This window comes from Crocuta crocuta, unplaced genomic scaffold (assembly GCF_008692635.1).
Source record: "Crocuta crocuta isolate KB4526 unplaced genomic scaffold, BGI_CrCroc_1.0 scaffold72, whole genome shotgun sequence".
Classification (NCBI taxonomy): Eukaryota; Metazoa; Chordata; class Mammalia; order Carnivora; family Hyaenidae; genus Crocuta; species Crocuta crocuta.
In genome coordinates, this window is record NW_027529427.1 from 9,749,177 (window position 1) to 9,771,300 (window position 22,124).

The 22,124-nt window shown below is 39.4% G+C and overlaps 1 protein-coding gene and 1 long non-coding RNA gene across 6 annotated transcripts in view; one reads left to right on the forward strand and one right to left on the reverse strand.

Moving 5' to 3' along the window:
• The window catches only part of MICAL3 (microtubule associated monooxygenase, calponin and LIM domain containing 3), a 267,770-nt gene that overhangs the window by 227,988 nt on the left and 17,658 nt on the right, over window positions 1-22,124 (reverse strand). The window lies entirely within an intron of this gene.
• LOC144227565 (uncharacterized) overlaps window positions 5,413-22,124 on the forward strand; it is a 34,403-nt gene continuing 17,691 nt past the window's right edge. Inside the window, exons 1-2 of the long non-coding RNA XR_013333959.1 lie at window positions 5,413-5,468; window positions 9,635-9,793. This is a non-coding gene — a long non-coding RNA (uncharacterized LOC144227565). The remainder of the gene's footprint in view (window positions 5,469-9,634; window positions 9,794-22,124) is intronic.

Consider the following 22,124-nt stretch of genomic DNA (forward strand, 5'->3'; position numbering starts at 1 on the left):
ACTTCATGACTTCTAAGTTCCCTTTAACTCAAAGATTCTGTGAGCCTTCAAGAATCATTTCTCTTGTACTGGTATTTCATTCTAATAGTTAATGTTTTAATATTTTTGATCTTCTGATTCCTAAAACAATTCAGAGTGGTTTGTAATATTAGAATATGTTTTAAAAAAAACATAAACTTTTAACGAAAAATTGAATCCAGAAGGACTCTTGGGAAAAAGTGAGCTGCTATAGAATTTGGGCATTAAATTAAAATCTAAACTTGTTCAAAGTCTGGGCAAATAGAGAAACTATGATGTAGATTCTTACTGTTTGAGAAGAGAAAACCCATACTTTTATCAGTATTAGTGTTGACCTTGACTTCCTAATGGAATTATAAAATCCAGAATGACAGGAAACAGATTCTTTACTTCATTTTAACTTCAATAACATCTATCAGAATATTTTACATAGAATAGATACTTAGTGAGGCCCCTGGCAGGCTCAGTCAGTTGAGCGTCTGACTTCAGCTCAGGTCATGATCTTGTCGTTCCTGAGTTTGAGCCCCATGTCAGGCTGTGTGCTGACAGCCTGCTTCAGATTCTGTGTCTCCATCTCTCTCTGCCCCTCCTCTGCTCGTACTCTGTGTCACTCTCTCTCCTTCAAAAATAAATAAGCATTAAAAAAAAAAGAATAGGTACTTAATGTGTTTTCAAAGATTTGCCTTTCTTAAAGATAGAATAGAACTTTTTTTTTTTCCTTTATATTTTTCCTCAGGGTCTGGTAGAAGTGTCCTGGTCAGGCTAAAAGTCATAGTTCTGAAGCTATATTACCTCGTTCCAATGAGGTAGCCTGAACTTGGCCTATAGTAAGCCCCAGACTACCATAATTACATCTACTGGTGACTGTCATAATTACATCTATTGGAACCTCTTCATGTTTCTAGAACAAGCTTCTGTCTTAAATGCATTTGTGCTTAGAATATAGCTGCTTTAGGACACTGGCTTCACTTCTACTGTAGTTCTCCATTGTACCTGGTAATAACAGTAACCAACATTTATATTTGATTAACTTAGAGAACAAGAACTCTTCTAGATGTTTGTTTCGTCCTACTTCACTGCTGTATTAACTAGTTATTCCTTTTAGCTCTATATTTTCAGATGAGGAAATGGAGGTAGAGAAGTTAAGTGACTTGCTCAAGGTCACAAGTTAGTAAGTGGCAGAGCCAGAATGTGAACCTAGCATTCTGGCTACAGATTTTGTGCTTCTGATCACTATGTCTTTCTATTTCTCACGGAGGTGTCTAAGTGCAATGTGTATTTAAGTCCAAGCAAGTTTTGTCTTCTTGTTGGCAAGACACCAGGTGGTAAAGAGTTTCCTCTGTCCCTTTTCTCTTCATTGTTCCCTCTGTTCCCTGGAGACCAGCTCAGAAACCTCCCCACTGTATTTCCTTCACTAGCCCAGCTTTCTGGGATTGGCTGCTCTCCAACTCTGCTACCAGCTCTGCATGGCTCAGGGCTTTGGAATGAAAGACACAAGACTGAGCTCCTTAGGGTGACTCACATCTGTTTGGAGCAGTTACAGCCTGTTTTTGTGTCACTTAGCAATTCTTCCTCCCCAGACCCAACCTTTCTCCATTTTCCTAAAAATGCCAGATGGTATATATTTATTTTTAAATCAATGTGAATTTTAATATACTCAGCTTTGGAGAATTTATCAACACTTCCCGTGTTCCTTCACCAATCCTCCTCCCCAGGGGGATAATTAGAATTATCCCATGATATTGCAAAACAGGAAAGCCCGAGTAGCTGCTCAAGGGTATAGTGTTGCAGAAATCACTCTTCACCTCTGACCTACTGGTAGATGCTTAATGGGAACTTTCTGGTGATGACATCTCAGGTCAGGTGGTGATAGGGCTAGGACCAAGCCCTGCTTATGGCTTTGTCGAAGCCAGGGTGGAAGGGGGGCAAGTCTGTGCCTGGCATCTCTTTCTTCTGTTCCTATTAGACACAGCTAAGCCCAAGGGTAGGAAGAAGAGAGGGTGTGCCCATGGGAACTTCATTTTCCTTTATGCAGTTTCCACACAGCTAGAAGTCAGCCCCTTTCTTTCATTCTAACCGGCCAAGTCACTGGCACCAAACACACTATATCAAGTTGTGTAAATCCCCATAGCAGTGAATGTTCTCTATTGTAGGAGGCCTCTTGGGGCTGAAGAGTTGGGAGAGGCTTCTATGCTTGAAGCAATAAATGAGCAAGTCAATAACCTTCTCTACCTGGACACACCGAGCCTACACGCCTGAAAACAGCCTATATTCTTCCATGCACTTAGTCAAATCCGCTGAGGCAAAAGCCAGAGCATTCTGATCTTCCACCGCCGTCTGGCCCTGTTACAGGGTAGCAGAAAGAGGAAGGGTAAATGAACACCAAGGATACTTCAAAAATGTCTTTAGACCTAAAGTAAAATAAGAAAGCCTAAGTTTGCGTTCCAGTTATACTACTTGTTAATTGTGTAACCTTGAGCAAACCAACAAATTTCTCTAATGCACATATTTCCTTATCTGTCAAATAGGAATAGAAATACCAGTTCTCCTCATTTTGCAGGAGCACGTCAGGATCAAATGACAATGCACACGAAAACACTTTGTAAACTCTAATAGCCCTATGGGAGTGTAAAGGATTTTTGTAAATTTTTATTTATTTTAGTTAAAATAACTAATAATGGTTTTATTAGTTTGTTCCTCTATATGATTTTTTAAAAGTACAGTTGACACACAACGTTATATTAATTTCAGGTGTACAACATAGTGATTTGATAAGTCTATTCATTATGCTCTGCACACCACAAGTGCTACTCAATTTTTGATCAGAACTGTGTAAATAGTAAAGTGGAGAACTTCAATCTTCTGTCACTTTCTATTCCTTGTTCTGCTCCAGGGAGGCAGGTGGTGGGAGGCTGTGTTTGGCAGGTGCAATATAGACTTGCAGGTAACATAAGAAGTATGGGAGAGGCAAGTACCTGTATACTCATCATAGTAAGGGAATAGAACCAGACAGAATTTAGAGTGAGGTGGAGATCAGTCTTGGTCACGGTAGTAGTACCACTCTAGATAGAGCTGACCATCAGGAGATGTGTTAGTGTGAAGCAAAAGGTAATCTCAAGCACAGTTTGAAGTCATGACAGATATAACATAGAGGTCCTTTGACAAGGTCTCCTAACCTGGACTGTTCCGAAAACCCTGGTCACTTCCACTCTGGACCTTGACAGGCTGAAATAAACCAGAGCTTCTGTGAGGGAGGATTCTTGCTTGTCTATCCACAGTCTTCACTGTCCAAATGAAAAGGTATGTTCCCCGAAGACTTAGAATCTGCTTGTGTATCCACAGCCCCCAAGGGTTTCCAGTTCAGATTCCTAAGCAGGTAGCACTGACTCATTGAAAGGAAAGCTTACAATTCTGATATCAGAAACTTCATCCTTAATGAATCCTAGCTGCTTTCTGTGTCTGGAATAAAAATTTTAGCAGTAAGATGATGTTATTACCCAGGTTAACCTTTAAGAGAGATGCTTAAGGAAAAGAAAATCAGGAAGCTCAAAGGAGAACAGTGCAAAGGGTTCAAATCATTCCCAAACTAGCCTATCAACCCTTAGAGAGTTAAGCATAATGGGTAACTAAGGATAGAACTCAGGATCCTGCCTCCCAAATTCATATTCACCTGTTCCAAGAGGTGATTTTGTAAACTGAAGAAGCCAGAACCAAAATCAAAACCATACAAATGATTTTCCAGAGAGGATTATTGAGAAGGTTTAATGCTTTGAGTAAAGAACTTAAGAAATAAAGACTACGATCTTCCTGAAGTATCCAAAATAAGAAAAATAAACCTTTAACTGATGAGTTGTTGGCTTAGGTCAAGGGTTACAAATTGTCCATGGGCCAAGTATGGTCAGCAGGTGTGTTTTGTTTGACTGTTTTGTTACACCAGTGTTTTAAGGGCAATTTGACAGACACTGGGGGTTATCTGGTTGAAACATACCCATGGACACTTAATAGGACTAAGAAAACAGTGAGAGCAGAGCCTCTGATTTGGCACACCAAGGTATTTGAGAGAGGGCTGAGTTTATACTCTAGTTTGAAGAAATGTGATGCATTCACATGGAAGAAACTAACCCTAACTGTGAGAAGCAGATGGCCAGTGGGGGTTGAATGACAGGAACAAGAACCAGCGAAGTTCTGAAGAGGGAGAGCTCACTTTTACCTGGGTGGAAAGACAAGGCTCTCAGGAGGAAGGGAACTGACGTGGTGTTTGGAAATGAGGGTGTTGGTGGAGAGGTGCATTCTGGGGTAGAGGAATGAACAAGCTGAGACTTGGAGGCAGGAAATCTCCAGGTATATTCAGAAGACAAAGAGCCAACTGAGACAGAGAATTTGAGTTGGAGAGAAATGGGAGATCTTTGAATGAAGAAGAGTAGGAATCCTGTCCCTGAGTCTAAAACTTACGGAATTAAAGTCTCATCATGAAAAGAATGGTCTTTGAGGGTAAGAGAAAAAAGCACCTGGTAGCCAGAAGCATCTGCTGCCTGTGGCTTAGCTCCCCTGGTATCCATCTCTCGTCTCAGTTGCTGAGCTACCTATAGGGATCTCCCACTCAGCTCCCTCTTTGAGAGACAGAGACCTCAGCCTGGTTAATCAGACAGTGGCTAATGGGGATTATCATCCCCATCAGCGGGGTTGAGGGGGCTGTGAAGAAGGCTGAGAGTGGCAAGATTATAGCTGACATCATGAGGCAGCTGAAGGCTTGCCAGCAAGGATGTGTCCACTTTAATTGCTTTTCTTCTTGCCCAGAAACACAGTCAAATCTCAACTCAAAACCCTTCCTTCCCCTCATCCCTGCCTGATACACACACACACACACACACACACACACACACACACTGATACATACCAACCTCTGTAGATGCATTGTGCCTCCTGTTTGGCTATCAGGCATACCATACACATAAGCAAATATATAACCTGAACTAGCAGGTTTAAACTACACACATACTTATACAAAAGCATATATAGTATATATATGTATACATAGAAAAGCCTATATTTTCTTTTCTACTTTATAGTATTCTTTTTCAGAATACTAAAAGTAGGAAGCATGGTGTCACATAAGGAAGATGCAGCCTTCAAATAAATATACAGTCCCTCCTAGTATTTTATTTGGTCTAGGAAAAACCTTAGGGCTCCATGTGCCAACCCCTCCACTCCCTCTCCCTGCTGGGATTTCTAGGACCACCATTTGCCACTCCTCTCCCTGTCCTTGTTTTCTAGTCCTCATCTGATTGGCTAACACAGTAGGCACTCCATGTTCTGATGGCCTTTTTGTGACATGCAGGGAAAAGAACTGATCTTGCACATGGCAAGTTCAGCTCACAAACCTATCTTTGACTTGTTTCCTTGTGACATCATTTAGCTGCTGGATCTGTTAGCCACTCCTTTACTCAGAGGTGAGAAGCTCTTCTTTCCTTATTCTACCACAGGATCTCCCTTGACCTGATGAAGGCCTGTGAACTCCAACAGGCAGACCAGAGAACCTTTCCATTTTATAGAGAAGAACTTAGTTTTCCCCCAAAGCTTTACTATGGAGTGACCTACTTGGCAAATTACTTTGCCTTTGAGAAAAAGTTATTAAATTCTCATCTCCATGTGTCAGTCAAGGCATGATTTTTCTGTAGCAACTTTTGTAGAGGTGATGTATCAATATTTATATGGTATATCTATTATGAATACAGTGTAAGGATATAAAAGAAAAATAATATGGTGCTCATTCCCTCTAGGAATTCACATTTTCACTTATAAACACATTAAAATATGTATCTAATTTGTCAACTTTTTTCAACTCTTCTGGTATAAGCCACCATCATCTCTGCTTGGGCCAACCAAACACTTAATCCTTTCTTTCCCTGAATTCATCCTGTAGAAAGAGTGATGGCTTTTTTTCTTTTTTAATCGTGGTAAAATATATGTAACGTACAACTTACTATTTTAACTGTTTAAAAATTGTGGTAAAAAACATAACAAAATTTATCATCGTAAACACGTCTAAGTGTATGGTATAATAGTGTTAACTGAATGCACATTGTTGTATAACAAATCTCTAGTACTTTCCATCTTGCAAAACTGAAACTCTGAACATTGACTCCTCAACAACTCGTCATTTCGACCTTTCCCCAGATCCTGGCAACCATCATTCAACTTTCTGTTTTCAGGAATTCAACTACTTTAGATACCTCACACAAGCGAAATCAAGCACTATATATTTTTCTTTTTTTGTGATTGGCTTGTTTTACTTGGTATAATGTCTTTAAGGTTTATCCATGTTATAGCATAGGACAGAATTTTCTTCTTTTTAAAGGCTGAATAAAATCCCATGATATGTATATATTTTTTCTTTATCCATTCCTCCAGCAATGGATAAAGATTGCTTCTACCTCTTGGCCTTTGTGAAAAATATTGCAATGAACATAGTGTACAAACATCTCTTGGAGAGTCTGTTTTCAATTCCTTTGGGTATATACTAAGAAGTAGGATTGCTGGTTTATATGGTAGTTCTATTTTCAAGGAACCTCTGTATTGTTTTCTACAGCAGCTGCACTATTTGACATTCTCACGGACAGTTCACAGGGGTTCCTATTTCTCCATGGCTTTGTCAACACTTGTTTTCTGCTGTTTTCTCCCTCTTTTTTAAAAAATATTTATTTAAATTCAAGCAGTTTACATGAGTGTAGTTTTAGTTTCAGGAGTAGAACCCAGTGATTCATCACTTACATATAACGCACAGTGCTCATCCAAACAAGTGCCCTCCTTAATGCCCATCACCTGTTTAGCCCATCCCCCCACCCAGCTCCCCTCCAGCAACCCTCAGTTTGTTCTCTGTGTTTAAGAGTCTCTTATGGTTTGCCTCCCTTTCTGTTTTTATCTAATTTTTGCTTCCCCTCCTCTATGTTCATCTCTTTTGTTTCTTAAATGCCACATATGAGTGAAATCATACGATATTTGTCTTTCTCTGACTGACATTTCATTTAGCATAATATATTCTAGTTTCATCCATGTTGTTGCAATGGCAGACTTTCATTCTTTTTGATCATTGAGTAATATTCCTGTGTGTGTGTGTGTGTGTGTGTGTGTGTGTGTGTGTGTATGTGTGTGTATACTTCTTCATTCATTAGTTGATGGACCTTCAGGTTCTTTCCATAGTTTGGCTTTTTTAAAAAATATTTTTTAATGTATATTTATTATTTTTTAGAGAGAGAGACAGAGAGCATGAGCAGGGGAGGGTCAGAGAGAGAGGGAGTCACAGACTGAAACAGGATCCAGGCTCTGAGCTGGCAGTCAGCACATAGCCCAACGCCGGGCTCGAACCCACGAATCGCGAGATCATGACCTAAGCCGGACGCTTAACCGACTAAGCCACCCAGGCGCCCCATTGTTTATTCATTTTTGAGGGAGAGATAGAGCATGAGCGGACATGAGCGGGCCAGGGGCAGAGAGAGAGGAAAACACAGAATCTGAAGCAGCCTCCAGGCTCTGAACTGTCAGAGCCCAATGTGGTGCTTGAACCTACAAACCATGAGTTGAGATCATGACCTGGGCTAAAGTCTAATGTGTAACCAACTGAGCCACGCAGGCATCCTCTCTGCCCATTTTAAAATCAGGCTTTTTGTGGGGCACCTGGGTGGCTCAGTCGGTTAAGCGTCTGACTTTGGCTCCATTCATGATCTCACAGTTTGTGTGTTCGAGCCCTGCATCAGGCTCTGTGCTGAATGTTTGCTTGGAGCCTGCTTCAGATTCTGTGTCTCCTCTCTCTGCCTCTCCTCCACTCATGCTTTGTCTCACTCTGTCTCTCAAAAATAAATAAATGTAAAAAAATTTTTTTAAATAAATAAATAAATCAGGCTGTTTGTTTTTTGGTTTTTGAGTTATAGAAGTTCTATATATATATGTTGGGCATTAACTCCTTATCAAATATGTGGTTTGCAAATATTTTCTTCCATTCCATATGTTGCTTTTTCACTTGGTTGATTTTTTCCTTTGTTGCACTGAAGTTAAATTTAATGTAGTTCCATTTACCTATTTTTGCTTTTGTTGTCTGTACTTTTGGTGTCACATACAAGAAATCATTGCCCAATCCAGTGTCATGAAGTTTTCGCCTATGTTTTTTTTTTCTAAGAGTTTTATACTGTTTGATCTTACAGTTAGGTTTTTAATTCATTTTGAATTGATTATTATATATTGTGTAAGGTAAGGGTCCAGCTTCACTCTTTTGCACGTGGATATTCAGTTTTCCCCACACCATATGTTGAAGCACCTTTCCCCATTGCATGGTCTTGACATCCTTGTTGAAGATCATCTGACCATATATGGGGTAGAGGATTATTTGGAGGCTCTGTATTTTGTTCTGTTGGTCCATATGGTAGTACCATACTGTTTTGATTACTGTAGCTTTGTAATATAGTTTGAAAGCAGGAAGTGTTATCCCTCCAGCTTTGTTTTTCTTTCCCAAGATTGTTTTGGGTATACAGAGTCCTTTGAGATCATTTAATACATTTTTAAATGTGCAAGTCAGAGGCATTAAATACATTCATCATATTGTAAAACCATCACCACTAGCCATTTTCAGAATTTTGTCATCATTCCAAACTGAAACTCTGTACCCATTAAAGGATAATTCCCCATTCCCCATTCTGTCTCCACCTAGCCCCGGTAAACCATTATTCTACTTTCTGTCTCAATGAATTTACCTATTTTAGGTACCTCATATAGGTGGAATCATACAAAATTGTCCTTCTGTGTTGGCTTATTTTACTTAGTATAATGTCCTGAAGGTTCATTCATATTGTACAATTTGTCAGAATTTCCTTTCTCTTTAAGGCTTAATATTGGTCCACTGTAGGTATATACGAGATTTTGTTTATTCATTTATCTGTTTTTTATAAATTTTTATTTATTAATTTTTGAGAGAGAGAGCACAAGCAAGGGACAGGCAGAGAGAGGGAGACACAGAATCTGATGCATCTGAGTTGTTTTGAAGGGTAAATAAATGTAATTAAGGTGAAGAAGGGTGGGAAGGGCATTGCAAAGGCTCTGGCTTGTGAAGTAACACAGTATGAGGGCAGGCTACAAGCAATTTGACTACTAGAACATAAGGAATCAGTGAATGGTGGGTGAGAAAATTGAAGTACTAAAAGGAGTCAGGTTAGAGAGGACCTTGAAGCTAAACTAAGGAGCATAAATTTCATTCTGTGGGAGTAATGTGGAGCCACTAAAGAATTTTAAGTAGCATAGTAACATGGTTAAGATCTGAGTTTTAGACAGACCTGGCTATAGGTGGAATAAGCCTTAAGATATATTGTGGTAAGTATGATGAAGTAAGATGCAGTATGGTGTACATAATATATTACTATTTATGATAATAAAATATTATACAGATATATACGCATGTAAATAGGTATATGTGCTGGGAAATGCACAGACTACCTGTGTAAATATATTCACAAATCAAGAGTTGTCTTGGGTAGGAGAGCTGGATGGCTGGACACAGAGATGAAAAAGGGACTTATTTTTCAATGGATATACTTTTGTATTTTTTATTACTTATTAAGAATGAATTTAGTCTTTTCCAGGAGTGGTCTTTAAAGACGATGATATAGGAGGTCCCTGAACACCTTCCCTCCCATGGACACAACTAAATGAACAGCTACACACGGAGCAATTCCCTTTGGAAGTATAATCCAGAACTGGCTGAGTAACTTCTATACATCAGCCAAACAAGGTAATGTCCACAGCAAAATGGATGGGAAAGGCTGAGATATGCTCTCATCATAAATCCCACCACCAGCACAGTGCCGTACCATCAGGAGGGAACCCCTAATTCACAGCTTCTCTTTGAGGAGTAAATGGTTTGGACCCCATATTTAGTACCCCGACTTTTAAGATTTCTACGCAGTAGATGGGACCCCAAAACATCTACCTACAAAGGCAATGGGGCTTGAGTCCATGAGACCCACAAAAAGAGGTTATTTATAGACATGAGCATTCTTTCTTGCTATTACCTCAGGGTTCAGTTCAGGGAACCAGCAAAACCTGCCAGTCTCCCAACCTTTCCCTGAATAGTGTCCATCTACTTTCTTTCTTTAAAAGCTGCTGCCTTTGGGTCAAGATTCCAATTTAATAGGCATCTAGGGGCTGACTGCCCTCATCTCTAGAGACTAGGGAAGCTGGCAAACACCTTCCTTGCCTTCTACCTCCTGCTTGCCCCAAATCACCATATGTTTCTTGATGAAGCTTATATATATGTCTGCACCCCACTTTTATGGATGTCTCCTGAGACATGGGTCCATAGATCAGATGGCTCTGATAGCCAATGGACTTCCATTCAAGAGTCCCACAGGACAGTAGCAAACAAAGAAGTGGTTCTTTCTTTTTTTCTTTTCTATCTTTCCTTTTTTTTTTTTGCTTTAATTTTTTAAAATTATTTTAGAGAAAGAAAGTGAGAGGGGAAGAGGGGCAGAAGGAGAGAGAGAGAGAGAGAGAGAGAGAGAATATTAAGCAGGCTACATGTTCAGCATGGAGCCTTGACACGGGGCTTGATCCTGTGACCCTGGGCTGAAATCAAGAGTCAGCCACTCAATTGACTGAACCACACAGGTGTCCCAATGAAGCAGTTCTTAACTGGCTATCCTTTCCCATCAGGACTCAGTGCAGAGGGAGCAGGCAGAATGTCCATCTCTCAGTCTTTCCACAAAAGGGGTCTATTTGCATACTTTGAAAGCTCCTGCCTGAGGGTCAAGCTTCTAATTTAGCACACACCTAGGGGCTAGCTGCACTCATTTCTGGAGACCAGGGAAAGCTTGCAGACACCTACTGTCTTCTTCCTCTAGCCTGCTTCAAGTCACCAGTTTCTCCCCGGAAGGAGCTTGTATGTATTTCTTATACTCCAACTTTGGTGGCTGCCACCTAAGGAATGGGTTCCCAGATCACCTGGCTCTGATAGCCAATGGGGCATGCATTCAGGAGTCCCATGGTACTATTAAAAACAGAGAAGTTCTGGGGTGCCTTGGTGGCTCAGTTGGTTGAGTGTCTGCTTCTTGGTTTCTGCTCAGGTCATGCTCCCAGGGTCATGGAATCAAGCTTCAGTCAGGCTCTACACTGAGCATGGACCCTGCTTGGGATTCTCTCTTTCTCCTTCTGCCCTCCACAACCCCTCTGCCCCTGCTGAAAAACCACCAACAACAACAACAATAACAAAAACAGAGACGTTCTTAATAGGCCCAGGACCAAAGTCTCACCCATGGTTACATGTCAAGGCCCAGTAGAAAAGGAAGAGACAAAAACCTTCACTTTCCAGTTTCTCCCTGGAAGGAGTCTGACTATACATTTTCCCAGCTCCTACCTGACTGATTTCCAAATAGCCTGTATCTAGGCACTGACTGTGATCATCCCCTTTGGACATTGATAGGTCTTGGCACACCCTAAACTATTGTGAGCCACTAAGTACAAAGAAGGTGGCTTGGACAATCACAAAGATTTGAGAGACAACCAAGAGCACTGGCCAGGCTAATTGGTGAGGTTCATTTCCCACATAAGACTACTCTTTCATAACTGAGAAGTCACTATTTTATTTAATACACAGAAACCAGCACAGAGAGTCAAAGAAAATTAAGAAACAGAGGAATATGTGCCAAAGAAAAGAACAAGATAAAACTCTAGAAACAGATCTGAATGAAACAGATAAACAATTTACCTAATAGAGAGTTTGAAATAATAGTCCTAAGGATATTCAGTAAGGTCAAAACAATGCAGGAGCAAAGTGAGAATTTCAACAAAAAGAATATATAAAAAAGTACCAAACAAATCATAAAGCTAAGGAATATACTAATTGAACTAAAAAATTAAATAGAAAGTTTCAGCATCAGTCTAGATCAATTGGAAGAAAAGTTCAGCAGACTAGAAGACAAGACATTAGAATTCATCCAATTAGAAGAGCAAAAAGCAAAAAGAATGGAAAAGAGTGAAAATAGCTTGGAGACTTATCAGACACCATAAAGTGAAAAATAGGAGTCCCAGAATAAAGAGAGATTAAAGGGTCAGAGCTTATTCAAATGAACAGTGGCCACAAACTTCCCTAATGTGGGGAAAGAAACAGATCTCCAGATCCAGGAACTGTAGAGAGTTCCAAGAAAGATAAATCCAAAGAGACCCACATTGAGACACATTATAATTAAATTGTCAGCAGTCAAAGATGACAGAATTTTGAAAGTAGCAAGAGACAAATAACTTGCTATGTACAAGGGAATTTCCATAAGGCTGTCAGTATGTTTTTCAGCAAAAACTTTGCAGGCCAGAAGTGGGTGGGATGAGAGGTACCAGGTTGGTTCAGTTGGTGGAGTGTGTGACTCTTGATCTCAGGGTTTTGAGTTTGAGCCTCACACTGGGTGTAAAGATTACCTAAAAATAAAAATCTTTTTAAAAAGATGTGGGATAATACATTCAAGATACTGAAAGAAAAAAAAAAAAGCCCTGCCAACCAGGAATATTCTACCCAGCAAAGTTGTCTTTCAGAATTGAAGGAGAGACAAGTTTTCCAGACAAGCAAAAGCTGATGGAGTTCATCTCCACTAAACTGGCCTTACAAGAAATGTTAAAAGGAGCTCTTCCAGATGAAACAAAAGATTCTGATAATATAAAAGTATAAAACTCATATATTTAGAATATTCTAATGTTGTAATAGGGAAATGACTTAGAACTCTAGTATAAAGGTTAAAGACAAACATTAAAATTGCTTATAACCACAGTAATTTGTTAATGGATACACAATGTAAAAAAGAATTGTGACATCAAGAACGTAAACTGGGTGTGCCTGGGTGGTTCAGTCAGTTAAGCATAAGACTTTGGCTCATGGTTTGTGAGTTGGAGCCCCACATTGAGTGAACTTGATCTCTGCTTCAGGTGAACCCCACTTCTCTCTCTCCCCCCCCACCTTTCTTTCTCTCCCTCTCTGCCTCTCATGGGATTCTCTCTCTCCCTCTCTCTCTGCTTCTTGATCATTTGCTTCCTCTCTCTCTCTCTCAAAAAAAGTGGGGGGCGGGGAATGCCTGGGTGGCTCTGTTGGCTAAGCATCCAACTTTGACTCGGGTCATGATCTCACAGTTTGTAGTCTGAGCTCCATGTCAGGCTCTGTGCTGACAGCTCAGAGCCTAGAACCTACTTTAGTTTCTGTGTCTCCCTCTCTCTCTGCCCCTCCCCTGCTCACATTCTGTCTCTCTCCCAAAATAAATTAACATTTAAAACAGAACAAAACACCCCCAACAGCAACATAAAATGGTTGGGAGCAGTATAAGAATGTAGAGCTTTTGCATGCAATCAAAGTTAAACTGTTATCAGCTTAAAATAGACTGTTATAAATATAAAATGCTTTGTATAAAGCAAAAACCCATAGTATATACACAAAAGAGAAAGGACATAAATCCTACTATTAGAGAAAATCATCAAATCACAAAGAAAAGAACAAGAGAGGAAGAAAGAAAATGAAGGAGTTATAAAACAACCAGAATTCAATTAACAAAATGTCAAAAGTAAGTCCATATCTATCAATATTTGCTTTAAATGTAAATGGAATAAGTTCTCCAATCAGAAGATACAGTGTAGCTGAATGGATAAAAAACAAGACCCAACTATATGCTGCTTATATGAGATTCACTTCAGATTATTAGGGAGACACAGTCTGAAAGCAAAGGTATGGAAAAAGATATTCCATTAAAATTGAAAGAATTAATATTGTTAAAATACCCATACTACCCAAGATAATCTGCAGATTCAATGCAATTATTATCAAGATTTCACAGAAACAAACAAACAAACAAAAGCAATCCTAGAAGCGGTATTGAATCACAAAAGCCCAAACAGGCAAAGCTATCCTGAGAAAGAGAAAAGCTGGGGTCATCACAGTTCCTGATTTCAAACTATACTACAAAGCTACAGTAATCAAAACAGTATGGTCTTGGTAAAAAACAGACACATAGATCAGTGGAACAGTATAGAGAGCCCAGACATAAATTCGCACATATATGGCGAATAATTTATTACAAAGAAGCCAAGAATATATAGTAGAGAAAGGACAATCTCTTCAATAAATGGTGTTAGGAAAACTGGATATCCACATGCAAACACAAAAGTCACCTCAAAATTGATTAAAGACTTGGGTACAAAAGCTAAAACTGTGAAATTCCTAGAAGAAAACATAGTGGGCAAATCCTTAACATTGGTCTTGGCAATGATTTTTTGGATTTGACATCAAAGGCAAAGGCAACAAAAGAAAAACTAAACAAATAGGACTATATCAAACTGAAAACATTCTTTATAGCAAAGAAAACCATCAATAAAATGAAAAGGCAAACTAACAAATGGGAGAAAATATTTACAACTCATATATCTGATAAGACGTTGATATCCAAAATATGTATGAAACCCATACAACAAAAATTCAGCAAAAACAAAAACAAACAAAAACCCCAAGTAACTTGATTAAAAATGGGCAGAAGAAATGCACAGACTGAGCAGACATTTTTCCAAAGAAGACACACAAATGGCCATCGTGTATATGGAAAGGTGATCAATATTCCAAATCATCAAGGAAATGCAAATCCAAAACACAATGAGATATCACATCATACTTGTTAGAATACCTGTCATCAAAAAGACAAGAGATAACAAGTGTTAGTGAGGATGTGGAAAAAAGAGAACACTTATGCACTGTTGCTGGAAATGTAAATTGATACTGTTTCTATGGAAATCAGAGTTGAAAAGTAAAAATAGAACAAGCATATGATCCAGCAATTCCACTTCTGGGTATATATCCAAAGGAAATGGAAACATCACCTCAAAGAGATATCTGCACCTCCATGTTCACTGCAGCATTTATTCATAATAGTCAAGATATGGATGTGCGCCTGGGTGGCTCAGTCGGTTGAGCGTCTGACTTCGGCTCAGGTCATGATCTCATGGTTAGTGGGTTTGAGCTCCACATTGGGCTCTGTGATGACAGCCAGCTCAGAGCCTGGAGCCTGTTTCAGACTCTGTGTCTCCCTCTCTCTCTGACCCTCCCCTGCCCATGCTGTCTTTCTCTCCCTCTCTCTCTCAGAAATAAATAAAACATTAAAAAAAATAGTCAAGATATGGAAACAGCCTAAATGTCTGTCAATGGATGAATGAATAAAGAAGATGTCTCTCTCTCTCTCTCTCACACACACACACACAATGGAATATTATCAGCAATGAATATGAGAAAGAAGGAAATTCTATTTGCAGCAACATGGTTGGACCTTGAAGGCATTATGCTGTGTGAAATAACTCAGACAGAGAAGGATGAATACTGAATGTTATCACTCATATGTGGAATCAAAATAAGCTGAACTCATAGACACAGAGACTAGACCAGGGGCTTGCAGTGTGGGGAAAATGGGGAGATGTTGGTCAAAGCATATCATCTTCTACTTGTAAGATGAATAAGTTTCAGGGATCTAATATACAGCATGATGATTATAGCTAATAATACAGTATTATATACTTTAAAATTGCTAAGAGAGTATGTCTTAAACGTTCACACACACACACACACACAAAAGAAATAGTAATTATGTGATGTGATGGTGGTGTTAGCTAATGGCATGGTGGAAATAATTTTTCAATATATATCAAATCAATACATTGAATAACTTAAACTTATACAATATTATGTCCCAATTATTATACCTCAATAAAGCTGGAAAAAAGTAAAATTATAATTAACTATCATGGTCAATTAAAAAGCTTTGTGATTGGGGCACCTGGGTGGCTCAGTCGGTTAAGCATCTGGCTTTGGCTCAGGTCATGATCTCGTGGTTTGTGGGTTCAAGTCCCACATCGGGCTCTGTGCTGATAGCCAGCTCAGAGTCTGGAGCCTGTCTTCGGTTTCTATGTCTCCCTCTCTTTCTGTCCCTCTCCTGCTCATGCTGTCTCTCTCTCTCTCTCACTCTCAAAAGTAAATAAAACATTTTTTTAAATTTAATAAAAAAGTAATACATAAGAAACTTGGTGATTTTTCAATAAATGCCTGTGTTTTTTAAAGCATGTATAAACCTAGCCACAAGTTAAGGAAAGTGGCAGAGGATGATGGCCATACCACACATTTAATTGTCATCCTTGTTAATAGTTTTTTTTTGTACCTGGTTTTTGGAACATTAATATATACTGTTGAATAAAGTTACATTACTGTTCATTAATTACTTAAATATAATTATTGTTACAAAGATAGTAGACCAAAAAAAGTCCTGTACATAAAACTTAAGAGAACAAAAAGAGTATTAGAGGCAAGACAACAAGAAAAGAGGTGCTGTGACTGTCTAGGCAAGAAATTGTTAGGGCTTCAATGATGCCAACTTAGTAGAGAGGAGAAGGGGACATTGAAAAGAAAGAAATTGGTTGAAAGAGGGGAAATAGAGATAATGGGTATTGTTGGCAGGAATGGTCTGGACATCTGTGGCATCATTCTGGGTACAGTTTTGATATGGTGGAAAAAAACCAACTGGATTTGGGGTCAGAGACTTGGACTTGAGTCCCACTGCTACTACTTATTTGACCTTGGGTATTCTATTTCAATTTTCTGACTTTCAATTTCCTCAGTTTTCCAGTAGTGATTGTTGTGATTCTCAGAGTTGTTGTAAGGGCTAAATGACTCAATATTTGTGGAATATACTGTATGAAGAGCTAGACCTGAGGAGGCTGAGTAAGGATGTATGCTTTAAAAAAGACAAAAAAGTAATTGAACAAAACCTCTTATGTTTATGAGAAACTGTTATGCAGCATATATTGAAAAGGATATGGAGAGTCCTTTTGTTTATGGGGCAGAGATTGCTGGTTGCCTAACCATTACCCATTCTCTTTTTGTGTGCCATTAACAGAATCCTGATTTCATTTGGGTGGCAATGTTCTCATCTGTGAACTACATTTCTCAGCCTCCTTTGCAAATGGAGCTGCCCAATTAGGTATAAGAAGCACATTTGGATAGAACTTCCAGTAAAGTTGTTTAATGAGGGCTAACTCATCTGGTAGTACTGCTCTTTTGTTCTGACCACCCTTCTACTTCCCACTCCTGGGAACATGATGTGATGATTGGGGTTCCAGTGACCATTATATGAAGATGAAAGCTATGTAGTAAGGACAGCAAAGCAGAAATAAGGCCTAGTTTCTGATGACCACCAGGACTTTATATCAGATCAGTGTGCTTCTTATATGAGAGAAAAATGAACGCCTACCTTGTTTAAGGCACTATTATTTCAGGTTTCTGTTTCTAGTAAACCAAATTTGTTCCTAAATATATAGATCCCTTCCCAAAGGTATTTAAGGATTGAAAAGCCATACTGTAGAGCAGAAGTCAGTAAACTGTGCTGGTATGATATTTCCTAAATATTTTAGGTTTGGGGAGATTTATGGTCTCTGTCGTAGCTACTCAACTCTATTGTCGTAGTGTGAAGGCAGTCATAGAAAATATGTAAACAAATACGTGTGGCTATGTTCAAATAAAACTTTATGGACACTGAAGTTTGAATTTCATATAATTTCATGTCATGAAATATTATTCTGCTTTCTTCAACCATTGAAAAAATATAAATGTTATCCTTAGCTCACAGATTGCACAAAAACAAGATTTGGACCCCAGGCTGTAGTTTGCCACACCCGCTATACAAGATACAATTTCAGCAAATAAACCGAAGAATAAGCATTGGAAGCATTTATTATGCATTTGTTAGTAATCTTTATGCTTCTGTATGTTTCAAAACTTTCTTTGATATAGTAGAATTGGACCTATAAAATAATGAGATTAGTTTTTAAATAACATATGAAAAAATCACACATTTAAATAAATGTCCCACTGATGACTTTGGAAGTAAAAGACCAATCCCAGTGATGCTGATTGCAATACTATGTGAAATTTTATATGAATATCTCAGACTGGTCTGTTTGTTTGTTTTTAAGTTTATTTATTTATTTTGAGAGAGGCAGAGACAGTGCAAGTAGGGGAGGGGCAGAGAGAGAGAGGGAGAGAGAGAGAGATTGAGAGAATCCAAGCAGGCACCACACTGGTAGTGCAGAGTCCAATGTGGGGCTCGAACCCATGAAGCTGTTAACATCATGACTGAGTTGAAACCAAAGGTCAGACGCTTAAATGACTGAGCCACTCAGGTGCCCCAAGACTGGTCATTTGTTTTGTTTGTTTGTTTGTTTGTTTGCTTTAATTTTTTAAAATGTTTTGTTTATTTTTGAGAGAGAGAGAGAGACAGCATGAGGAGAGGAGGGTCAGAGAGAGAGGGAGATACAGAATTCGAAACAGGCTCCAGGCTCTGAGCTGTCAGCACAGAGCCTGACACAGGGCTCGAACTCATGAACCATGAGATCATGACCTGAGCCCAAGTCAGATGTTCAACCGACTGAGCCACCCAGGCACCCCAGGTCATTTGTTTTTTTAAAAAATGAGCTGTCTTACTTTATAACCATACTTCGTAAGACCTTATTTCCTGTTGGCCATTCAAGGTGTTAGCTAGTAAAGACCAATTTGAGGTGGCCTGAAGCAACATGGAGCATGCCAAGGACCCTTTTTCACTTTAGCTATTGCTGCTTGCAGTGACTGATAAAGACCATTAATTGGTGATATAAACATGTAGAAATAAACAGACTAGGAGTCAGGTTTTTGTGGGAAAGACTAAGGGGTAAAACTTACTACTGGGGGCCTGGAGGACTGGATTTTGAAAAACCATGGTTGTGTATAACTTTTCAGGTGGGAAAGATATAGCATTAGTGGAAAATAGGCAGATGGAGCTTAGGAGTTTATATTGAAGACAGAGAGTTAAGGACACATATTGTCAAACTTTGAAATGGTATGGAAAAGGCCAGTCGTGTGTGTGTGTGTGTATCTGTGTAAACTGCCAGAGCCACTGAAACTTTCCAAAAAAAATCAACCTCTATCCAGCATCAGGTGCAAAAATTATTGGGTTGATTAAAATGTTGACTTCCCTTTCAATAGGTACCATAGTATGTATACACACACCCTGTGGATGTGAGAGAGTGTGTGTGCACAGGGGAGGGTGGACAGGAATGTGGATAGAAGCATGTGTGTGAACGGCAGAGGATGATTTGGGTGTGAATCGCCCAGAAATGGAGTGAGAAGTGGTGTGTTATATAACTAGAGGTTGAGGTCAGGGAGAGAATGCTTTGATGGGCTTTTAGTCATGCCAATAATAATTGTTTAGCCTCACACATGGTAAGAATAGAACGGGTGCTCTCTCTGTCTCAGTCTCTCTCTCACTCTTTTTTTTTCCCCCAGGCAGCTGTGCAAAGATTGAACCATGTGATCCTAAAAGCACAACACTGAAAGCTTCTGACTGTGCCAAGAGGAGAGAGTAGGGAAACAAAGGCCAAAGCCAGGGCCAAAGCCAGCTGCCAGGAACCCCCATCCCCAACAGCAACACAGGAAAATAATAGCTAGGCTCCTTTTACCATCACTCTCCTCCCCAGAGCAGCTCTCTGGCCTGGAGGTGAAAACCTCCTCCCCAACGCATCTCTTCACCCTTCTCCCACCCTTCTGTACTCCCCACTCCTCAGAGTGAAGCACCAGGAGTCAGGAAACAAGATGCTTTTTTTTCTCTCTCGCTGGAGGGACTGAATGCTGCTTATCCCAGGCCCTGCAGAGTTCCTGAAGAGTTCAGGGCTTAGGGAAAGTGAAGGGGGACCTCCTGAAGGTGAAGGCCAGAAGTTCAATAAGTCCTGTATAACTTAAGCAGGGAACCAGCTCAGTGAACTCTTAGACTTAGGATGTATGCAAGGCTAAAACATCTCTGATTGGTTGTGTTCCCATTTCTCTGTACAATGCTTGTCCTGCACTTAGTTGATGGATTCTGCTAGGAGGGTTTCAGGAGAGAGAAGAAACAATCTCTTCCTCATTATCTTTCTCTCTTTCTTTACTTCTCCAGACTCACTCTCCCTCCCTCCATTCCTCCCTCTTTCTAAAGTCTTAGTTCTACTGCAGGCCCTTGACACTTCAGTTAGACTATTACCAGACTCACAACATTCTTCCTAAATAATCTTAAACCAAACCTTTTGCCTTTCTTTGATTTTCAAAAAATACTCATTTCCACCTACCCTTTTTCTTGAGGATAAAATGGGGTTTAAAAAGTGACTGATAGGGGAGCTTGGGTGTCTCAGTTGGGTAAGTGCCTGACTTGGGCTCAGGTCATGATCTCGCGTTTCATGGGTTTGAGCCCCGCATCGGGCTCTGTGCTGACAGCTCAGAGCCTGGAGCCTCCTTCAGACTCTGTGTCTCTGCCTCTTTCTGCCCCTCCCATGCTCATGCTCTGTCTCTCTCTGTCTCTCAATAATAAATATTTAAATTTTTTTTTAAAAATGACTGATAAAATACTTTTAAAATCTATAGAAATATTACTAAATAAAGGGATAGATGTCATACATCCTGCTAATAAGTGTGAGAAGGACAGTTGTTAACTATAAAAATTTTGGAAGTGTTCAATGGGTTATTTAAGTTTATTTATTTTGAGAAAGAGAGAGAAAAATCCCAAGCAGGCTCCACACTGCCAGCATGGAGTCTAATGCAGAACTTGAACTCATGAACCATGAGATCATGACCTGAACTAAAATAAAGAGCTGGATGCTTAACCAACAGACCCACCCAGGCACCCTCAGTGGGTTATTTTTAATATGGGAAATTGAAGTTTTTCTTCTTACATTTTCTAACCTCTACTACTTGTCAGATATCACTGATACCCAATAAAAAAGTCAGTCTTTTATTGACAAGTTGTTCTTGGCTTTCATTTTCATTCTACATCATAAGTTGAACCAACATCAAAATTCTTTTTTCTTTTATAGTTTATTGTCAAGTTGGTTTCCATATAACACCCAGTGCTCATCCCAACAAGTGCCCTCCTTCATGCCCATCACCCCTTTTCTGCTCTCCCCCACTCCCATCAACCCTCATTCTCAGTATTTAAGTCTCTTATGGTTTGCCTCCCTCCCTCTCCGTAACTATTCTTTCCCCTTCCCCTCCCCCATGGTCCTCTGTTAAGTTGCTCCTGTTCCACATATGAGTGAAAACATATGGTATCTGTCCTTCTCTGCCTGACTTATTTCACTTAGCATAACACCCTCAAGTTCCATCCATATTGCTACAATTAGCATCAAAATTATTTTTATGTGGTTTTCAACAGTGTTGAATTTAGTCACACTCAAATCTTAAATGATATCATGTAATCTACAAGTAAACCTGAAGTACTATGGGATTGAGTAGAAATGAAGAACTTGACCTTGCCTCACACCTTGCCATGTACGCATGAGCAAGTGACTTGGTGTCCTTGTCTGTTACATGATATTTAAGTCTTGTGTGGCACTCACAGTCCATGAATCTATAAGCTAATGATTTGGTAAGTCTTTCTTAGAAATAATACAGAATTATGTCTTTGAACACCTATAATGACTGCCATTTTGCTTCAAGATGGTAACTTGACTTCACAAATTGAACTTAAGGTGTTATCTAGGTAGCATTTAGGAGAGCTTCCAAGTGGCCCCACATCAGAAAATCATTTGTAGAAGGAAGAAGTTACAGACAAATCAACTTGAAGAGCCAAATAATTGAGTTAAAATGGAGACCTTTCTTAAGAAGGTTAGTTCTTCTGCTGATCTCCCCACAAACAGCAATGTTCAGGAAATCCTAGGTCTCTCTGATAAGGTCTTTATTAATCCTTACAATACTTTCCAACAAAGAACATTGATTTAAAAATAGACTATTGGCACATATATAATGTCTTATGTTCTCTGGCAATCTTAACCCACATCTTCTGGTACTTGGTACATGCTCTATCTAGATCACATCTCATATTGATTTTCAAAGAGACAGTGTAGATGTCATGAAATATAAATAAGCTGATGAACATAAATAAATAAGAAAAATCTTTTTCTCCAGGACCTGAGAATATTGAATAAAAATAGCTCTCAAAATCTACACCAGGTGTCAGTGCATTTAAGAATCCAGGAAGCAGGGGAACCTGAGTGGCTCAGTTGGT